General features: G+C 44.4%; 1 long non-coding RNA gene and 1 pseudogene across 1 annotated transcript in view; both read right to left on the bottom strand.

Moving 5' to 3' along the window:
• The window catches only part of LOC126162650 (uncharacterized), a 253794-nt gene that overhangs the window by 84833 nt on the left and 147337 nt on the right, over positions 1-21624 (bottom strand). The window lies entirely within an intron of this gene.
• Positions 19817-19934, bottom strand: LOC126163527 (5S ribosomal RNA; annotated as a pseudogene).

Below are 21624 nucleotides of genomic sequence, written 5' to 3'. Positions count from 1 at the left end.
GGCACTAGTACAGTGTATATCCACCTTTCGCAGCAATGCAGGCTGCTATTCTCCCATGGAGACGATCGTAGAGATGCTGGATGTAGTCCTGTGGAACGGCTTGCCATGCCATTTCCACCTGGCGCCTCAGTTGGACCAGCGTTCGTGCTGGACGTGCAGACCGCGTGAGACGACGCTTCATCCAGTCCCAAACATGCTCAATGGGGGACAGATCCGGAGATCTTGCTGGCCAGGGTAGTTGACTTACACCTTCTAGAGCACGTTGGGTGGCACGGGATACATGCGGACGTGCATTGTCCTGTTGGAACAGCAAGTTCCCTTGCCGGTCTAGGAATGGTAGAACGATGGGTTCGATGACGGTTTGGATGTACCGTGCACTATTCAGTGTCCCCTCGACGATCACCAGTGGTGTACGGCCAGTGTAGGAGATCGCTCCCCACACCATGATGCCGGGTGTTGGCCCTGTGTCCTCGGTCGTATGCAGTCCTGATTGTGGCGCTCACCTGCACGGCGCCAAACACGCATACGACCATCATTGGCACCAAGGCAGAAGCGACTCTCATCGCTGAAGACGACACGTCTCCATTCGTCCCTCCATTCACGCCTGTCGCGACACCACTGGAGGCGGGCTGCACGATGTTGGGGCGTGAGCGGAAGACGGCCTAACGGTGTGCGGGACCGTAGCCCAGCTTCATGGAGACGGTTGCGAATGGTCCTCGCCGATACCCCAGGAGCAACAGTGTCCCTAATTTGCTGGGAAGTGGCGGTGCGGTCCCCTACGGCACTGCGTAGGATCCTACGGTCTTGGCGTGCATCCGTGCGTCGCTACGGTCCGGTCCCAGGTCGATGGGCACGTGCACCTTCCGCCGACCACTGGCGACAACATCGATGTACTGTGGAGACCTCACGCCCCACGTGTTGAGCAATTCGGCGGTACGTCCACCCGGCCTCCCGCATGCCCACTATACGCCCTCGCTCAAAGTCCGTCAACTGCACATACGGTTCACGTCCACGCTGTCGCGGCATGCTACCAGTGTTAAAGACTGCGATGGAGCTCCGTATGCCACGGCAAACTGGCTGACACTGACGGCGGCGGTGCACAAATGCTGCGCAGCTAGCGCCATTCGACGGCCAACACCGCGGTTCCTGGTGTGTCCGCTGTGCCGTGCGTGTGATCATTGCTTGTACAGCCCTCTCGCAGTGTCAGGAGCAAGTATGGTGGGTCTGACACACCGGTGTCAATGTGTTCTTTTTTCCATTTCCAGGAGTGTATTTTCTTTCTTTGTGTGTGAGGAATGTTTCCTGAAAGTTTGGCCGTACCTTTTTGTAACACCCTGTATATATAAAATCTAGTAGAAGATATCGGATGATCCTTAAGGCTATTCGCAGACGTCTAAAGTAGCAACGCCATAAGATAGTAACCATTTGCAGAATGACCTACCGAGAATTGATGAATGGTGCAGACTCTGGCAGTTGATCCTGAAAGTAAATAAAGTAACATTTTACGCTTATATAGGAAAAGAAATCCGTTACCCTACAACCACCCCGTTCAGACAAATTTCTGGAAACCGTATCTACCGTAAAATGCCTTGTAGTAACTACCCAGAGTGACCTTAAGTGGAATAACCACATTAAATAAATAGTGGGAAAAGCAGATGTCAGACTCAGATTCATAGAAAGAATCTTAAGAATGGAAGTTGCTTAGAAGGCACTTTTTCGAACGATTCTTGAATATTGTTCATATATCTGAGATCCCTATCAGGTAGGACTGATAGAAGAGATAGAGAAGATTCAACGAAGATCGGCGCGTTTCAACACGGGATCGTTTAGCCAGCGCGAGAGCGTTACGGAGATGCTTAATAAACTCCGCTGAAAGACGTTACAAGAGAGACTTTCCGCGAAGAGTTGGACGACATATTAATTCCCCCACATACATCTCACCTATTGACCACGACGAGAAAATTCGAGAAATTAGAGGCAATACACAGGCTTACCGACAGCCATTCTTACCACGCGCTATTCGTGAGTGGAACATTGTCGGAGGGCTGAGTTTGTGGAACAAAAAATACCCTCCGCGACGCACCGTTAGGTGGCTTGCAGAGTATGATGTAGATGCAGATGTGCACTAAATATCGCATAGCACCATGTCAAAGACAAACTGTTGTTAATTGGCAGAATCGTTTCACTGAAACTGGCTGTATTACTTGTGAAAACACGTAAAGATTTGTTCTGCACTGTTACATACACACATGGATCACTAATTGGCACTTCTGATCTAACCTACAGTTTATGGTACACTTGACAAGATTGGCTTACACTGTCACACTTCGATGAAATAGCATACTGAACAGTAGCTTTAACATATGAATTTAAAACACATTTATAATAAAGGTTGCTACACTTTCAACTAGCCTCTTTCAATTAATTTTCAAAGACAGACAAAAATTATAGCGACTCTATTCTGGGGTGAAAGCTTCATCTTGCTCAACAAAATGTTTGTCGTCTGCTGCTAATAACCGAGTTTTCATAACACATTGATGAAATAAGACACTGTAGAGTAGTTTTAGCATCTGAATTGGATACACGTTTGGTGACAGGGAGCAAGTTGATACACTGTAACACTGTCACGCATGTAACATGAGACAGGTCGTTATATTGCAACAACTACCCACCAACGAAGTTGTAACAAATTGCCCCATACATCGCCATTTTATATTTGGTTACAGAAAAGCATCAAAGTAAATGTAACAAACTGGCCCATATATCGCCATTTTATGTTTGGTTACAGATGAGCTTCATTTTCAATCGCACTATAGTAGAGGAGATCAGGGTTAGTTGTTACAAAGTGTACTAAATTCAAGTAAAACTTCGAATGTAACAAATCACCTCATGTAACAACTTCCCTCTGTCTCCCCTGCTACAGGGCTATTGAAAATTTATGCCTGTCTGTAACTTAACGTAAAACGATAACGTTTGGGACAATTTGTAAAAATTTCATGCTTATCTGCAACTGAATATAAAATTGTGATGCACGTGTTAGAGTTTGTGTTTGTGTTTGCGCCTGCCAGTTGTTGATAAAGTTTACGTATTACTGTTAAATAATACAGACAACCATACGTAGAAATAACATTGTAACAATTTTTTACACGCACGTGTGTGTGTGTGTGTGTGTGTGTGTGTGTGTGTGTGTGTGTGTGTATTGTTGATGAAGGTGTGTCAGGTTGCTGCTGACAAAGCATCTTACTGCTCTCCTGACTCCCTGCATGTAGGCAGCTGATACTTGAGACATCATGGTTATAGTACTAAGTGTAGTATGGTATGGTACAATACTAAGCATAAATACCATAGTCCAGAATCGTTTATGCTATTCTCATCCATTCAATAATAAATTTCTGTGGATGGTAAAATCTTCAACATGAGCTCCCTTCATCAACCCTCTCCCCCCATTCCCTCCCACACTTACTCCTCCACTGCCCTAACCCTCCCCCTCCCCCACTCTGCACTCGTGCTCGTATTATTAAAGAGGGTGAAACGAAGTAGGCTGAGATCTGTGGTGGAAAGTAATAACTCAAGCAAAACCATCTGTATTTATCCATAATTTGTATCAATCATTTCCCATTGAATGCCAACTGCAATAAGTGTAGACAGTGGTCCTCCGGTACATTCCGAAAAAGTTGTCAGTTCCACGTATTTCCATTACACTGGCAAAATACTATGTAGCTGTACAGAAATATCTTACGCTTGAAATAATACGAATGTAAACGCAGAAATAGTGTTTGACGTCTTATATTTTTGTTGGCTTTTGTTTCTTACAGACGGAAAATGATTTGCTATCAGAGAAGAGGGAAAGAGAAAAGTATGTGTTGGGACTACTGGAAAAAATCCTTGAGGAGCCCACGGACAGTGAAGCTGTTTTCGATAAACTGCACAAAATAGCCGAGGAGTAGATTAGTTTCTACTAACAGATAACAATTGTAAACATTCCGCTTCAAATCTGCTGCGATCTAATTTCATCTGATTATTACAGTAAAATACAATTATTCTGGTAGAGAAAATAACTTCTATCGACGGACAATGCCAGTGTAATAACATATTTATCCTCAGACAATAAAAGGTAAACTTTTGAATCAATACAGTATTTTTTAGTTTTAAGTTGGTATTGTGTGTGTATATTGTGTATTGAACCGGGGACCTAGAAACGATGGAGAGGCTTCGTCCCGCCGTAGCCCTCAGTGGTTCCGAACCCCACACCACCCAACCCACCGCCGCCCCACACGGAACCCTGGGTTATTGTGCGGTCCCCCCTCCCCGAGAACGTCTCATACCAGACGAGTGTAGCCCCAGATGTTTACATGCTAGAGTAATTATGGTGTACGCTTACGTGGAGACAGTGTTCGGCTCAAAAGGCTCTAAACACTATGGGACTTAACATCTGAGGTCATCAGTCCCCTAGACTTAGAAGTACTAAAACTAACTAACCTAAGGACATCACACACATCCATGCCCGAGGCAGGATTCTAACCTGCGACCGTAGCGGTCTCGCGGTTCCGGACTGAAGCGCCTAGAACCGCTAGGCCACTGCGGCCGGCCGAGACAGTGTTTGCGCAGCAATCGCCGACATAGTGTAACTGAGGCGGAATACGGGGAACCAGCCATTATTCGCGGGGGCAGATGGAAAACCGCCTTAAAAACCATTCACAGGATGGCTGGCACACCGGATCTCGACACTAATCCCCCGGCGGATTCGTGCCAGGTACCGGCACGCCTTTCCACTCGGGAAGCAGCGCGTTAGACCGCGCGGCTGGCCGGGCGGGCTAAGTCGGTATTAGTTTTATATCTTATGTTTCGTGGCTTATTTCAACTGAAGGTGGAAGTGAACCATCTGGATAAGTCAGATATAATGTTATCCTACCTAGCTGTATCTTATATTCTTTCAAACAGTAATAAGTAATTATAGCTCTGAAAACATAATCTGCTCAGAGTTTTAATGACTTTGTATACATACACGCTATCAGAGGGATAATTAATTAAGGGGAATATGCTATCAACGATGCCATTAGTAACTGCAGATAGTATCTGGAAAAAGAAGATGATGTCCAGTCTGAACAGACAGGTCTAAAAACTTCATCAAGTGGGCAAATATCCAAGAGTATCTCTAGAACGATGTACAGGTGTAAATTAGTTATGGCTTTTATATTTTTATTGTTTGTAATACAGTAATTTAATTTTGGTATCATTTTCATTTCAATTAGACCGTAATGATTTTTGAACTATTATTTCATCGATTACAAAAGAGAGTCCAATTTCCAAAGGTACGAGCAGTATGAGCCCATTTATCTGTATAACGTTATCTCCTTCTGGTCTGAATGCATGCACTGGATCGGATGGGAAGCATGTCAAGACGTTGTACATGGGCAAGTTGGACCACAACTGATTCTTAATATCGGCAGAACTGACGTCAGGGCTGGAACCACACATGTTCTATCGGCGTCAGATGTGGGAGTTTTGTTGGCCATGAGAGTACCTCAACAGCCTGTAGTCAGTTCACAAACATATGTGCCATGTGTGAGCGAGCATTGTCCTGTTGAACAAATGGCACCAGAGTACTGTAAGAGATAACGCATGAGGACACAGGATGTCCGTGATGTACCACTGTGCCATCAGAGGTCTCTCAGCCACTACTAGCCATGACCTAAAGCCATACCTGATGGCTCCCAACACCAAGGCTCCAGGAGTAACACGCTCTGTCTCTCCAAAACTCCTCATTACTTCACAAATCATCAACGGGCCAATGTGTGAAACGTTGATATTACCACAACTGATAGCCACAAAGAGAGCAATTGCAGTGTCAACAACAAACGAATCTGAAAATTTCCGAATATTCTTTTTAACATGAACACTTGTTTGCAGATGAGTCTGTATCTACAAATGCATAATATTTTGAAGACGAGTGCCCTAAGCCAACCCCCGTCCGTTCACACATCAGTCCTCCACTACTCCCCCCCCCCCTCCGTCCTCGTTATCAAAGACAGGATAAGTCGTGTAGGCTGATATCTGCATTGGAAAAGCAGTGACTTATGCAGAATCATTAGATCCTTCACATTACACCATACAATGCCATAATAGTTGAGAACTATTAGAAAAAATAAGCGGATTAAAAACAAATAATACAATAATTCTAACCAAAATTAATGTTAATTCAAGGATAAAGCCGCAAATTAAGCCACCGATAATGCCACAACAACGGTACAACGTTTATTTAAATCTGCAAGTAATACAAAATTGTTTTTTCCGCAAGGTAGAGTCAACATCTAGAGTACTACCAGTAAATCCCTGCTCCCTGAGTCTAAATGAGACCCGTCCCCAGTGAATTTTTGGTACGCTGTTAGCCATAAGAATGATAAATACATCATGTAGAGCAGCTTTAATATCGTGCATATCTTGTATGTCTTATGTTAAGTATACAAGGCAGCTGAATTTCAGACGCTTGTTGCGGTCAGTACAAGGATGGTTAATGCTGGTTGTGCATAACTCTGGAGTTGTCCGATGATGTCTCATATGAGCTCGATTGCAGACAGTTCTGGTGATCGAGCAGGCCAAGGCAACACGTCGACATTCTGTAGAATATGTTGGGTTACAACAGCGGCATGTGGGAGAGCTGTATCCTGTTTGAAAACACCCTGTGGAATGCTGTTCATGAATGGCACCCCACAGCAGGTCGAATCACCAGACTGGCGTACAAATTTGCAGTCAGGGTGCGTGGGATAACCAAGAGAGTGCTCCTGCTCTTATACGAAAACACACCCCACACCATAACTCCTGCTGTAGATCCAGTGTGTCTAGCACTCAAACAGGTTTGTTGCAGGCCCTCAACTGGCCTCCAGCTAACTAACACACGGCCATCTGTGACAACCAGGCAGAAAACACAAAAGACCTCCGCCCTGCCCTCCAATAAGATCTCACTTGATACCACTGAAGTCGCATATGGCAGTGGTTTGGGGTCAGTGAAAAGCACGCTGCAGGGCTTCTGGCTCGGAGCTGTCCTTGAAGTAACCGATTTGTAACAGTTCATTGTGTAACTGTGGTGCCAACTGCTGCTCAAATTGCTGCTGCAAATGCAGTACGATGCGCCAGAGCCATACTTCCAGCACGACAGTCTTCCCTTTCGGTAGTGTCACTTGGCCATCAGAGGTACGGTCTTCTTGCGACCGTACATCCTCGTGACCACCACTGTAAGCAATCATATACAGTGGCTACATTCCTGCCAAGCCTTTCTGCAGTAAGCCAGAAGGAACACCCAGCTTCTCGTAGTTTATTACACGATCTCGTTCAAACTCAGTGAAGTGTTGATAATGGTGTCTTGGTTGCCTTAAAGGCATTCTTGGCTAATGTCAACTCACCACGTTCAATCTCAAAAGTAACTAAAGATCACGACCGTTACAGCCTGTGTTTAAAGCAAACCCGATGCGCATCCTCTGGGAACGGCGCTACTAGAGCCACTATTAAGCGTCTGGCGTGAAATGTGACATCATGTTTCAGAAGTAGTAACACGCCCACCAACTTCGTTTATGTCGCACAATTACTGTACTTCTTGAAGTTGCAGTTTTTTCCGTCAGTGTATTTATGATGTGGCAATAGCTGTCTTATTACTATTTGACAATAAATGTATAGAAAACGACTTCTACGATCGAATACAATATCATGTTAGTGTTCTCTGAAGGTATTTTTTTCACAAGATCGGAAATTTCAAGTTTTAAGTAATACTAGTCAGCGGAAAAATGCTTGTGTCAGAGCACGAAAAGGCGACTATGTTCGTCTTTAAAAGACTCCGACAGAAAAAAAACGTAAACAGCTGCCTCAGTACTGATTCCACCTTCTCACCAAAAATTTTGGCAAGCAAACATATTCGCGCTCTTTTACCACCAAACACTGTCAATCCTTTTGCCCAATCTCTCTTTACAATCAGGCCTTCATATTCAGCATCACCCTCTCACTGCCACTGTCTGCATATGTCTCTCTCCTACTGTCTCCTTTTTATCCCATTGATTTACAGGATGTCGTAGTTGCACTGACTTCTCTCTCACTTACACTTTCTCCCTTTGCTTTCCTTCCCCACTGTCACTATCTAGGCAGCTCAAAATTCAACTTATTTAATTTCCTACACCCACGTGTTTAAAATTTCGGTCCAAAACGCGCCCTTCCCCGTACCTACGTGTTAAAGTTCGTCGGTCGGGGACGGACCAGACCACCCAAAACGTCTGGATAGTCTCTACTCATCTGTATTTTTCATTTCCATTGTCTCTTCCCTTTTTCTCTCCCACTGCTATCTCCATCCATTTCTCTTCCTCTTCAACTGCCACTGTTTCTCACAAACCATCAATTTCTCCTCTCTCTTTGGTTCCCAGTGCGATTGTCATCATCCATCTCCCTTCCACTTTCACTGTCAATTTCTCTCGCTACATCTACATTTGCATCACACTCCGCCTCCTCATGGTGTGTGGTGGAGCGTAGATCTGGTTCCACCAACTGATCTGCCCTACTATGTTCCACTTGCGAATGGCGCGTGGGAAGAATGATTGTCGGTAAGCCTCTCTATTAGCTCTAATTGCTGAAATTTTCTACTCGTGGTCATTACGCGGGCTGTATATGCAAGGAGGTAATATATTGTCCGACTTTTCCGGGAAAGAGCTCTGGCGAAATTTCAATAGTAAACCCTCTGTGATGCAGAACGACTATCTTATAACGTCTGTCAACGGAGTTTTCTGAGCTTCTCGATAATACACGCGCATCGACTAAACGATCCCATGGCGAAACGTGGCGCTCTTCGGTGAATCTTCTCTCTCTCTGTCTCTTTTATCAGTCCTACCTGGTACGGATCCCATGCTCATGAACAAAACTTAAGAATCGATGGAACAACCGCCTTTTAAGCCACTTCCTTCGCGGGTAAGTTACATTTCCTTAATATTCTTCCTATGAATCTGAGTCTGGCATCTGCTTTTCCCACTTTTTGTTTTATATGGTTCAAATGGCTTTGAGCACTATGGGACTTAACATCTGAGGTCATCAGTCGCCTAGAACTTAGAACTGATTAAACCTAACTAACCTAAGGACATCACACACATCAATGCCCGAGGCAGGATTCAAACCTGCGACCGTAGCGGTCTGTTTTATATGGTCGTTCCACTTAAGATCACTCTGGATAGTTACTCCTAGGCATTTTACGGTAGATACGGCTTCCATCAATTTGTGTCAACAGTGTTTTTGTAGAGTGGTAGATTTCTTTTCCTTTATAAGCATAATATATTACATTTATTTACGGCCAGGGTCAACTGCCAGAGCTTGCACCATTCATCAACTCTGTGGAAGTCATTCTGAATCATCTGCAAATAGTCTTCAAGAGCTTAAGAGCGACGTGTTGAGTTGTATCCGCAAGGATACAGTCTCAAATCTGGTCCGATACTCGATAATCTCGTATTTTTTCCACTAATCGGCAGTGCGGTAAGTTGTCAAATGCCTTCCTGAATTCAAGGAAAATGGCACCAACCTGAGCGCCGCTGTATACGACGCTGTGAATCTGATGGAGGAACAGATCGAGATGAGTTTCACAAAATCTCTGTTTGCGAAATCCATATTGATTTTTATAGAGATTTTCGTTCTTCTAAAACGTAATTCTTGAGCAAACAACAGTTGGCGTCAGCGATATACAGTATATCTATAATTGTGTGCATCTGTCCTTCTTGAAAACGGGAAGGACATGTACTATTTTCCAGTCGCTGGGTACCTTTCGCTGCTCCAGCGATCTACAACAAACTGCTGCTAGAAACGGGCAAGTTCTTGATGTTTGTAGAACATTAGAGGTATCTCATCTGGTCCTGATGCTTTTCCACAGCAAGGATTGTACTTGCTTTTCCGTTACGCGATCGGTTATCTCAATTTTCTGCCAATTCGACATTCGCACGATGATTGAAAGAAAGAGTTGTGATACGTCTTCGGCAGTGAAACAGTTTCGGAAGACCGAATTTAGTATTTCGGCCTACACTCTGTTATATTCCCTTTCGGTTCCAGTATGGTCTCTGAGTGACTGTATAGATGATTTCCAACCACTCACTGGTTCTAAACAAGACCAAAACCTCTTGGTGTTTCTACTCAGATCGGTTGACAAATTTTACTTTCAAAGTCACTGGACGCTTACCTCATTGCTGTCATTACGTTCATTTTCGCTTCACTCAGCTTTTGTTTGTTAACTAGGTTTTGACCTCTGTTGAACCTGAGATGAGGCTCTTTTTTTTTTTTTTTTTTTTTTTTTTTTTTTTAGAGAGCAGTTTTCTAAAACGGCTATTAAATCACAATGTGTCTTTCCCATCCCTTAATACCTTGCTCTGAATATACTTTTCTAAGGCATACTGAACGATGCTTTTGAATTTCTTCCATTTGTGTTCCACATCTCGTCCTCATGACTGAATATTTGATGTTGACTACTCACATACTCTGAAATTTGTGTCCTTTCACTCTTGCTAAGCAAAAATATCTTCCTACCTTTCTTAACATTCCTTGTAAACCCCATAGTCATAGTTGCTACCACAGCCTTATGATCACTGTTACCTTCTTCTACGTTAACTGATTCGATAAGTTCAGGCCTGTTTGTTGCTAGGAGATCTAAGACGTTGATTCAACGTTGCTCAAAGTAATTTTCAAACAAGTCATTCAGAATAGTGTCATACGAATCCCTGTCTCTGGCTCTCGTTTTGATAGCATGACTCTCCCAAGCTGTACGTGTAAGTTGAAGTCCACCCACCCATTGCAACAGTATGAGCAGAATAATTGCTAACGATACTATGTAAGTTCTCTCTGAAGTGCTCTACCACTACAGCTCCTAAGCCAGGCGGTCTATGAAAGCATCTGATTATCATCTTTGACGAATCTTTGACGCTTAACTTCACAAGATTAATTTGCATTCGGGATCTATGATAAACTATCTAGATATTATCGAGCTCTTTAGTGCAATAAACTCGACGCCACCATTGGCGACTAAACTATCCTTACGATAAATATTGAAATCTGAACTTAGGATATCGTTGCTATTCCCTCCCGGTTTCAAACTATTCCTAATAGTATCCGGTATTATAACCTTCAACAAGCGATAGTAATTCTGGGACCATCCCTTGGATGCTATTGTAGTCACTAACATCATATTAACCTTTTCTATACCCGATCTGCGAGGACGAGCATTTTCTGAGGACTTTGTGGTGATGTAACTTCGATTTTGACAGGCAAGGGGAGGGGGGGGGGGCTTCTCTAACCTAAAAAAAACCATGTGCACACTCAAGTACTCCATTACCCTAATATGCTTCCTGCATGTTGTACACGCCAGTCCTGTCAAGGAGAACCAGACAACTATCCACCCGGCAGCAGAAGTCGAAAAATTCGCATCCGACCCTGGGTACAATGTTACAAACAGCCACCTTAACTGCATCCCAAGTGCTGTGCTAACTGCCTTCACTAGATCGGCCAACCACCAAAAGAAGGCGAGGGTGGTGTCAGAACCCAAGACGTAGGCATCATTCGTACCGACATGTGTTACTATTTGCAGACAGTTGTACCAAGTATGCTCGATTTCCGCCGGCAGGGCCTCCTCCACGCCACGGCTGAACTCCCCCCTCCCCCTCCCCACGGCAAACATACCGAGTGCAAATTAACATTCTTTCTCACCCAGTGTGCTATTTTGCTATTTCTCTGAGGGGCTACACCCACCCACCTAACATTAAACCACCCAATGACTGGCATGCCCACATCTCCATTGTCCAGACGGGACTTGAAAACAGGCATGCTGGTTCAGTATTATAAACACTATGTAGCGCCTTGTACCTGTTGCTAAGGCGTAAGGAGCCAACCATGCGGCGTGTTCCTCTCTCGCCCAGTGGCACGCGAACCAACCACTGTCTTTCGAGTGGGTGTCAGGTGTTGCGTATCAGAAGATGCAGCGACAACCAGATCACTAAGGGATTCCAATGGCTCCAAAGGTGCCGTAGATCTCGTCACCGGTGCCCTCATGTCGCCGCGAGCAGCAGCCAGAAGCTTGTCAATCAAAACCAACGCGGCTGCCATATTCATACGGACAGCAGCCAGATATCCCTGTGTCGGCTCACAATAAGCGCAGTCCCTAGCCATACCGTAGTGTGTAAAACAGTGATATAAGATCTCAAAAAGTATAAACTGAGCAGTCAAGATTAACTTAGAAAGTACTACTAGCAAATACCACAAAAGAGAAAATTACCCGACTGTGGCGCTACTGAGAATGGAATGTACGTAAAATATAACGCGGAGAATAAACAAGCAATAAAATTCACACTGCAGAGTTCTCACTATAGCCTGATTCCACATGACCCGCAAACTCTTAAAGCAAATATAAATTATTCTACTGAAAATGTATCAGCAGTTACTTTTTACCAGAAACTCTGCTTAATCAAAATCAGCTACAGGAAATAAATATTCAAACTCCAATGAACTGATCTAAACTATACACTGTATATTAACACGTGATTTAAACGTAGAGACGTGACATGGCTATTCTGACGGAATGTTACACGACGAATCCGCCTCACATAAGGCTGTGGCATGAGATATCTTCGGAATAGTGCAGCAACTTAAATCACTTCATAGAAGCAATCTTCCGGTCTAGAGTGTATACCAGTTAGGTTCCTTTCAGAATATGCTGATGCAATGGCTCCATACTTAAAAATCATATGCAACCGCTCGCTCGATGCAGATCCAAAGATCCATACCCAAAGACTGGAAAGTACCACAGGTCACACCAGTAGTCAAGAAAGGCAACAGGAGTAATCCATTAAACTATAGGCCCTTATCATTAACGTCAATATGCAGCAGGATTCTGCAACATATATTGTGTTCGAACTTTATGAACTACCCCGAAAAGAATGGTCTATCGACACAAAGTCAAAACGGATTTAGAAACTATCGTTCTTATGAAACACAACTAGATCTTTACTCATACGAAGTGTTGAGTGCTGTCTAAATTGATTCCATGTTTCTAGATTTTCAGAAGGGTTTTGGCGCCATACCTCACAAGCGACTTGTAATGAAATTGCATGCCTACTAAATACAGTCTCTGTTATACGACTGGATTGGTGGTTTCCTGTCAGAGAGGTCACAGTTCTTAGTAACTAATGGAAAGTCATCGAGTAAAACAGAAGTGATTTCTGGCGTTCCCCAAGGTAGCCTTACAGGTCCTATGCTGTTCTTTATCTTTATAAACGATTTACGAGACAATCTCAGCAGACGTCGTAGGTTGTTTGGAAACGATGTTTTCGTTTATCGTGTAGTAAAGTCATCAGAAGATCAAAACCAATTGAAAAACGATTTAGTTAAGATATTAGTATGGAGCAAAGTTGGCACTTGATCCTAATTACTGAAACTGTGAGGTCATCCACAGGAGTGCTGAAGAATTCGCTAAACTTCGGTTACACAATAAATCAGTCAAGTCGAAAGGCCGTAAATTCAAATAAATACCTAGGAGTTACAACTGAAAACAACTTAAATTGGAAAGAAGACATAGAAAATGTAGTTAGGAAGGCGAACAAAAGACTGCGCTTCATTGGCAGAACACTGAAGATCTACTAAAGCGACTGCCTACACTACGCTTGTCCGTCCTCTACTGAAGTACTGCTGCGTTGCGTGGGACCCTTACCAGATAACATTAATGGAGTGTAATATTTCTGGCTATACTGCCATCATATTCGGCTACAAGAAGCTCTTCTTAGAGTATCTGAGGAGACAGCACTGACAAGATGACGTTATGTGGTGTGAGGTACCGATGACAGATGGTTCGGTATGGATCATAAGAAAAACCGCCTAAATTGTGGTCCTTCTCCACGATTAGCTGCTGCGTGTTGTAGTTGCGCGCCAAAATGACAGCCTTCTGTTATTAATATTACAAAAACTAAAAAGTATATTTACTTGCATTTCATATTAAAGTATCTCTCAATAGCGTGCTACAAGTCCATTATTTCACAAGTATTAATAACCAGCAGAATAATAAACAATTGCTAAACGGAAAGGCATACGAAGCTCTTCCAAGATCTTCGGATCATGCCTAACTTGGATGGCGGGCGCAGTAGTTCGGCTGTAAGATCATAGCTGGTTCTGCATTGTCGGAGGACAGACATGTTGTCTGCCGCGGTCGGTGTCAGTTAAGACATGATTAGCATGTCTAGTTTGTAGACTGGAGAGCTGATTCGGCAGTCTCGGAAGACTGACATGTCCGCCGCGATGTAAGTTAAGACTTAATTTGCAATGTCTAGTTTATACATTTGAGAGCTGGTTCGGCAGTCTCGGAGGACAGACATGCTATCCGCCACCATATCAGTTAAGACTTTATTAGCAAACTCTGGTATTTGGATATGTAGTTAAGAACAGTGTGATAGCAATTACGGTACTATACAGTTCATTATTTTATTGAATAATGGGAATTATTTGTGACTCTACAGTGGAATGTAATTGTGCAGTTTCTCGTGTTCTACTAATAAAAAGCGATTGGCTTCCCGTATAAATAAACAGATTGGAAATTTAATTATTTCTAAAATATTGGTTTCTCGCTAACAAGGGAATCTCCCCATCGCACCCCCCTCAGATTTAGTTATAAGTTGGCACAGTGGATAGGCCTTGAAAAGCTGAATACAGATCAATCGAGAAAGTTGTGTGGAACTATGAAAAATATAAGCAAAATACACAAACTGAGTAGTCCATGTGCAACATAGGCATCATCAAGGATTATGTGAGCTCGGGAGCGCCGTGGTTAGCGTGAGTAGCTGCGAAACGAGAAGTCCTTGGTTCAAGTCTTCCCTCGACCGAAAAATTTAATATTTTATTTTCAGACAATTATCAAAGTTCAGGCACTCACACATAATCAACTTCGCTCTCCAAAATTCCAGGACATGTTCAGATTTGCTTGGACATATGCAGGACTTGACGGTCTACACACGGAAAAATTTGAAAACGTTAAAAACATGTTTTGACAAAGCACAGGGAAAACTGTGCGACTGTGAAACTATTGTATTCATTTGTTGCAGTTTATGTGATAAACTCTTATGTTTTCATCACTTTTTTGGGAGTGATTATCACATCCACAAGAAAACCTAAATCGGGTATGGTAGAAGAATCTTTTTACCCATTCGCTAAATGTACAAATTAGGTGGGTCGACAACATATTCCTGTCATGTGAAGCACATGCCGTCACCAGTGTCGTATAGAACATATCAGACGAGTTTTCCTGTGGAGGAATCGGTTGACCTATGACCTTGCGATCAAATGTTTTCTGTTCCCATTGGAGGCACGTCTTTTCGTCTACTAATCGCACGGTTTTGCGGTGTGGTCGCGAAACACAGACACTAAACTTATTATAGTGAACAGAGACGTCAATGAACGAACAGACAGATCATAACTTTGCGAAAATAAAAAAGTAAACTTTTCACTCGAGGGAAGACTTGAACTAAGGACCTCTCGTTGCTCAGCTGCTCATGCTAACCACGGGACCACGGCTCTTGTGGGCTGTACTGTCCTTGATGTTGCCTGTCTTGTGCATGGCCTACTCGGTTTGTATATTTTGCTTATTTTTTTCACAGTTCCACACAACTTCTTCCTGTTTTCTCGATTGATCTGTGTTCAGTTTTTCAAGGCCTATCCACTGTGCCAAATTATAACTAAATCTGAGGGGGGTGCGACGGGGAGGTTCCCTTGTAAGAGTTTATTAGAGCCTCAAGATAACAGATTCACGACCTACGTGCTGTTTTCTGCATGGGACAACAACTGTAGAAGACTGCAGGTTGGTGAACATTTATTAGAACTTATGTATTCCCCTCAGGGCACCTCGCGAGTACTGCAGTCTTAGTACAAATGAGATTGGTGACACGTCATCTGTAGTAACACAGAGGAGGTACGCCGAGAGAGGGGGTTAATCATATATAGTTTTGCATCATCTCGGTTCAGAGAGTTCCGGAACTCGTACAGAAAATTGGAATAGAGATCAATATTAACATCATTTCCGCCCTGTTTATTGCTTATGAAAACCACACATTGCATGTTGTACCACCATACAGCGAGACCTTCAGAGGTGGTGGTCCAGACTGCTGTACACACCGATGCCTCTAATACCCAGTAGCACGACCTCTTGCATTGATGCACCTTCAGAGGTGGTGGTCCAGATTGCTGTACACACTGATGCCTCTAATACCCAGTTGCACGTCCTCTTGCATTGATGCATGCCTGTATTCGTCGTGGCATACTATCATCAAGGCACTGTTGTCCAGATTGTCCCACTCTTCAGTGGCGATTGGGTGTAGATCCCTCAAAGTGGTTGGCGGGTCACGTGGTCCATAAACAGCCCTTTTCAATCCATCCCAGGCATGTCCGATAGGGTTCATGTCTGGAGGACATGCTGGAACACCCTTGTCAAGCGATGTCGTTATCCTGAAGGAAGTCATTAACAAGATGTGCACGAAGGGGGCACGAATTGTCTTCCATGAAGACGAATGCCTCGTCAATATGCTGCCGATATGGTTGCACTATCGGTCAGAGGATGGCATTCACGTATCGTACAGCCGTTACGGCGCCTTCCATGACCACCAGCGGCATACTTTGGCCCCACATCATGCCACCCCAAAACAGCAGGGAACCTCCACCTTGCTGCACTCGCTGGACAGTATGTCTAAGGCGTTCAGCCTGACCTGGTTGCCTCCAAACACGTCTCCGACGATTGTCTTGTTGAGGGCATATGCGACACTCATCGATGAAAGGAATGTAATGCCAATCGTGAGCGGTCCATTCGCCATGTTGGGCCCATCTGTACTGCGCTGCAAGGTGTCGTGGTTGCAAAGATGGACTTCGCCATGGACGTCGGGAGTGAAGTTGCGCATCATGTAGCCTATTGCGCACAGTTTGAGTCGTAGCATGACGTCTTATGGCTGCACTAAAAGCATTATTCAACATGGTGGCGCTGCTGTCAGGGTTCTTCCAAGCCATAATCCGTAGGTGGTGGTCATCCACTGCAGTAGTAGCCCTTGGGCGGCCTGCGCGAGTCATGTCATCGACAGTTCCTGTCTCTCTGTATCTCCTCCATGTCCGAAAAATATCGCTTTGGTTCACTCAGAGACGCCTGGAAACTTCACTTGCTGAGAGCCCCTCCTGGCACAAAGTAACAATGCGGACACGATCGAACTGCGGTATTGACCGTCTAGGCATGCTTGAACTACAGATAACACGAGCCGTGTACCTCCTTCCTGGTGGAATGACTTGAACTGACTGCTAATGCATGGTTGTTTACATCTTTGGGCTGATTTAGTGACATCTCTGAACAGTCAAAGGGACTGTGTCTGTGATACAATATCGACAGTTAACGTCTATCTTCAGGAAGAGAGAGAGAGAGAGAGAGAGAGAGAGAGAGAGAGAGAGAGGGGTTTAAAGAAAGGCAGCCCGTTATGTATTATCGAGAAATAGGGGAGAGAGTGTCAGGGACATGATAGAGGATTTGGGGTGGAAATCATTAAAACCAGAATGTTTTTCGTTGGCGCAGGATCTTCACACGAAATTTCAATCACTAACGTTCTCCTCCGGGTGCGAAAACATTTGTTAATGCCACCCTACATGGGGACAAAAGATCATCACAATAAAACAAGGGACATCAGAACTCGCAAGGGCAGATACAGGCGTTCTATGTGTACTCGCACTGTTCGAGAGGAGTAAAAGAGAATTAGTGTGAAGGTGGTTTGATAGATCCTCTGCCAGACACTGGAGTATGATTTGCAGAGTATCCATGTAGATGTATATATGAAGCTTTACGCAAAAACGGAAACGTATAGTAATTTCCTAAACACTAATTTACACCGTAAAACACACATAGTTCACCTCCTAGAAAAAGTACGTAAAAAAACACAAATTAAACTAAATTATAGTGTGTTAGGCAACTGTTGCTGCTACTGCTATCGCTCCAGGCGCGTGCACTCGCCCCGTTCTCTGCCACTTTCCCACCCACCACCACTTCTCCCCTTTCTTTCTCTCCCTCTGGCACCATCTTTTCCCTCTTCCACCGTCATTGTCCCTCTGCTCCTCTCTTTTTCCACAGTAAAATGCGAATATATTTGCACGCCAAAATTTTTTGTGAGGAAGGTGGCTGGCTCCCCACTTTCTTGTCAAAATCTTTTAAAAAAAATCACATTCGCCTTTTTTGTGTTCCGACAGGAGCATGTTTCTCCTGATTCCCTTCTTATCCCTGCTACAGCAGGGCGTGCTGCTTATATAAAACGAATTCTGTAAGTCAGTGAAGTTTCGGAATTTTATTTATACAGCGTGTCTTCCGCAAGATTCGTCAGGCGCATTTTCTCTGGTGTTTTTCTTTTGCAACGTGTAGGTAGTCAGCCCAAAGAAACTCTGCTCATCATGTCTTTCATGCAATACCTAGCGTCGATAGAGAGCGTCGGTTTGGTTGGTTGACTGACTTTGGGGAAGGGACCAAACAGCGACGTCATCAGTTCCATAGGATTAGGGAACGATGGGGAAAGAAGTCGGCTGTGCCCTTTCTAAGAAACCATCCCGGCATTCGTCTGAGGCGATTTAGGGAAATCACGGGAAAACTGAATGAAAATGACGGATGCGGGTGTGAACCGTCGTCCTTCCGAATACGAGTCCAGTTTGCTAACCACTGCGCCGCCTCGTTCAGTGCGTCGGTTTGTTTGCCGCTACAAGTAAAATTATATTAGAGTAGAATTTTACGTCCTCATTCGACAGAGCGTTCCCAGATTAGTCTGTTGCGATATTCATTTTATCGATGTGTATTAATAGGGACATTAAAACAAGAAAAGTAACCAGCACCCAGCAGCGACAGCACCGCCCTGCCCCGCACTGCCTGCTATTGCCCTGCAGAAGCGCAGCTCAGTCGCTGCTGGGGTACTGATTATTCTTCGTGTTTTGCTGTTCCTGCACTGGATTAATCTGAGACCGCTCTATCGAATGGGCACGTAAATTTTCACTTTAAAAATCATTTTGTTTGTAATGGGAGACATACTGACGCTTTCTCTTGACACTGGGTGTCGTATGGAAAATCAGATGATCTGGATTTGTTTGGGCTGACTCGAGCTACACGTTGCAAAACTAAAGTGCAAATACGTGCCAAAACACTATAGAAAACGTGCCTGACGATCCATAGGAGATACACGTTTACATACGTTAGAATATTTCTGGATACTTTGCTAATCGGAAATGTCCGGCTTATGATTTGTATCGTAAAAGAGTAAAAATTGTTATTCGAAAAATTTTACTGGATTTGCAATCTATCCAGTTTTACATAATTATTGGCAGTCATTTTAAGTTCTTTTCAGGTATATTAAGACCATTATTAGCCAATTTTTAGCCACTGCAGTACCACTTTGGTCAATTTCTGTGGGCGTGAAGTGCCCATTATACAGTGATAGAGCACCATTAAGTTTCATTGGTGAAAGAATGCTGACTAAAAACATTGTTTCGTGACCTCAGAACCCTTGCAGCGATCCTACAGCGCCATGCCATGTGTTCACCATGGCAGTTAAAACTACATTTAAGCCTTATACCGGATACATAGCACTCCGTCTTCAGTGGCCCATCGGGACCATCCGACCGCCGTGTAATCCTCAGTTGAGGATGCGGATATGAGGGGCGTGTGGTCAGCACATCGCTCTCCCGATCGTCATGATGGTATTCTCGACCGAAGCCGCTACTATTCGGTAGAGTAGCTCCTCAATTGGCATCACGAAGCTGAGTGCACCCCGAAAAATGGCAACAGCGCATGGCGGCCTGGATGGTCACCCATCCAAGTGCCGACCACGCCCGACAGCGCTTAACTGCGGTGATCTCACGTGAACCGGTGTATCCACTGCGGCAAGGCCGTTGCCCCTTATACCGGACATTAAGTGCATATTTTACGTGCGTAAGTACGGTAACTTTGAACCTCTGGATCTTGCTAACTCGTCCGACCAGGCAACATGTTTCCATTCATCAGCAGTCTATTGTAGGTGTTGCAGGGTCCACACGAGGCGTAAAGCTTTTGTGTCGTGCAGTCATCAAGTGTAAACGAGTGGGCCTTCGGCTCCGAAAGCCCGTATAGAGGATGTTTCGTTGAATGGTTCGCATGCTAACACTTGCTGATGGCCCAGCACAGAAAACTAGAGTTTTTGGGGAAGGGTTGCACTTCATTCACGTTGAACGATTCTCTTCAGTCGTAGTTGATCCCGTTCTTTCAGGATCTTTTTCTCGCCAAAGTGATGTCGGAGATTTGATGTTTTACCGGATTCCTGATATTCACGGTACAGTCGGGAAATGGTCGAACGGGAAAATCCCTACTTCATCCCTGTCTCGGTGATGCTGTGTCCCATCGCTCGTGCACAGACTATAACGTCACGTTCAGACTCAAATCTTGATAACCTGCCATTGTAGCAGTAACCGATCTAACAACTGTGCCCGACACTTGTCTTATACTAGGCGTTGCCGACCGCAGTGCCGTATTCTGCCTCTTTACATATCTCTGTATTTTGAATACACATGCCTATACCAGTTTCTTTGGCGCTTCAGTGTATATACTCGTATGTATGTGTAAGGGACGATCAAAAATCTACATTTCAGAGTGTTACTGCAGCGTGTATGCAACGTACCGCGACTCCGATGCGGGTATATACGCACCGACATGGAGCCATGGAATTAGTGAGACATTCGTGCCTTTCCTGCGCGCATGCGGTAAATGCGGAAATGTGAACTATGGCGACGTTATTATCAAATGGGTCCAAACAAGACTGACGCGCCGTCATTCCTTTCTTGGCCGCCGCAGGACAAACACTGGTAGACATCCATCGGAGAATGAAGAATGTGTATGGGGCAGCATATCTGTCGAAAAGATCGTTGTGGAACGGTGTTCCGTGCTGATCTCTATATTGCAAATGCCGTAATACATAAATTACGCCAAATCAAATGGGAGACGTTCGATAACCCACCCAGCAGTCCTGATTTCTCCCAATGTGATTACCACGCCTTCGGTTTTTTAAAAAAAGGCGTTTAATGGTCGACGATTCCTGTCGGACTAGGATGTGCGTCAGACAGCTACGGACTTCTTCACGCAGCAGGACCCAGTGTTTTACCAAAAGGGGATCTTCACCCTGGTGCGTCAGTAGGATGATTGCCTCAGTGCTTCCGCCGATTTTGCCTGATTGACATACCGATTCTGGACTGTAAGCTCTTCGAACGGAAACTTTTTGGTCGCTCCGTATGTACGTATATTCCACACTTCCTCTATACATCTGGACAGATTTCATCCAAACTCGTTACACATGGCATTTACTGTCGGGAAGAAACAGCTGTGGGGTAAGAACCACCTACTAATCAAAGGTGCGGGATGGGAGTGAAAATGAAGTTTAGTCCTCGACGCACAAATTCCCAGACTTCATTGATAAATCATAATATTTGAGACCCACCATGAGCCATAGATCTTGCCGTTGGTGGGAGGCTTGCATGCCTCAGCGATACAGATAGCCGTACCGTAGGTGCAACCACAACGGAGGGGTATCTGTTGAGAGGCCAGACAAACGTATGGTT

The sequence above is a fragment of the Schistocerca cancellata genome, chromosome 2 (assembly GCF_023864275.1).
Source record: "Schistocerca cancellata isolate TAMUIC-IGC-003103 chromosome 2, iqSchCanc2.1, whole genome shotgun sequence".
NCBI lineage: Eukaryota > Metazoa > Arthropoda > Insecta > Orthoptera > Acrididae > Schistocerca > Schistocerca cancellata.
This window is presented reverse-complemented; position numbering and strand designations above follow the sequence as displayed.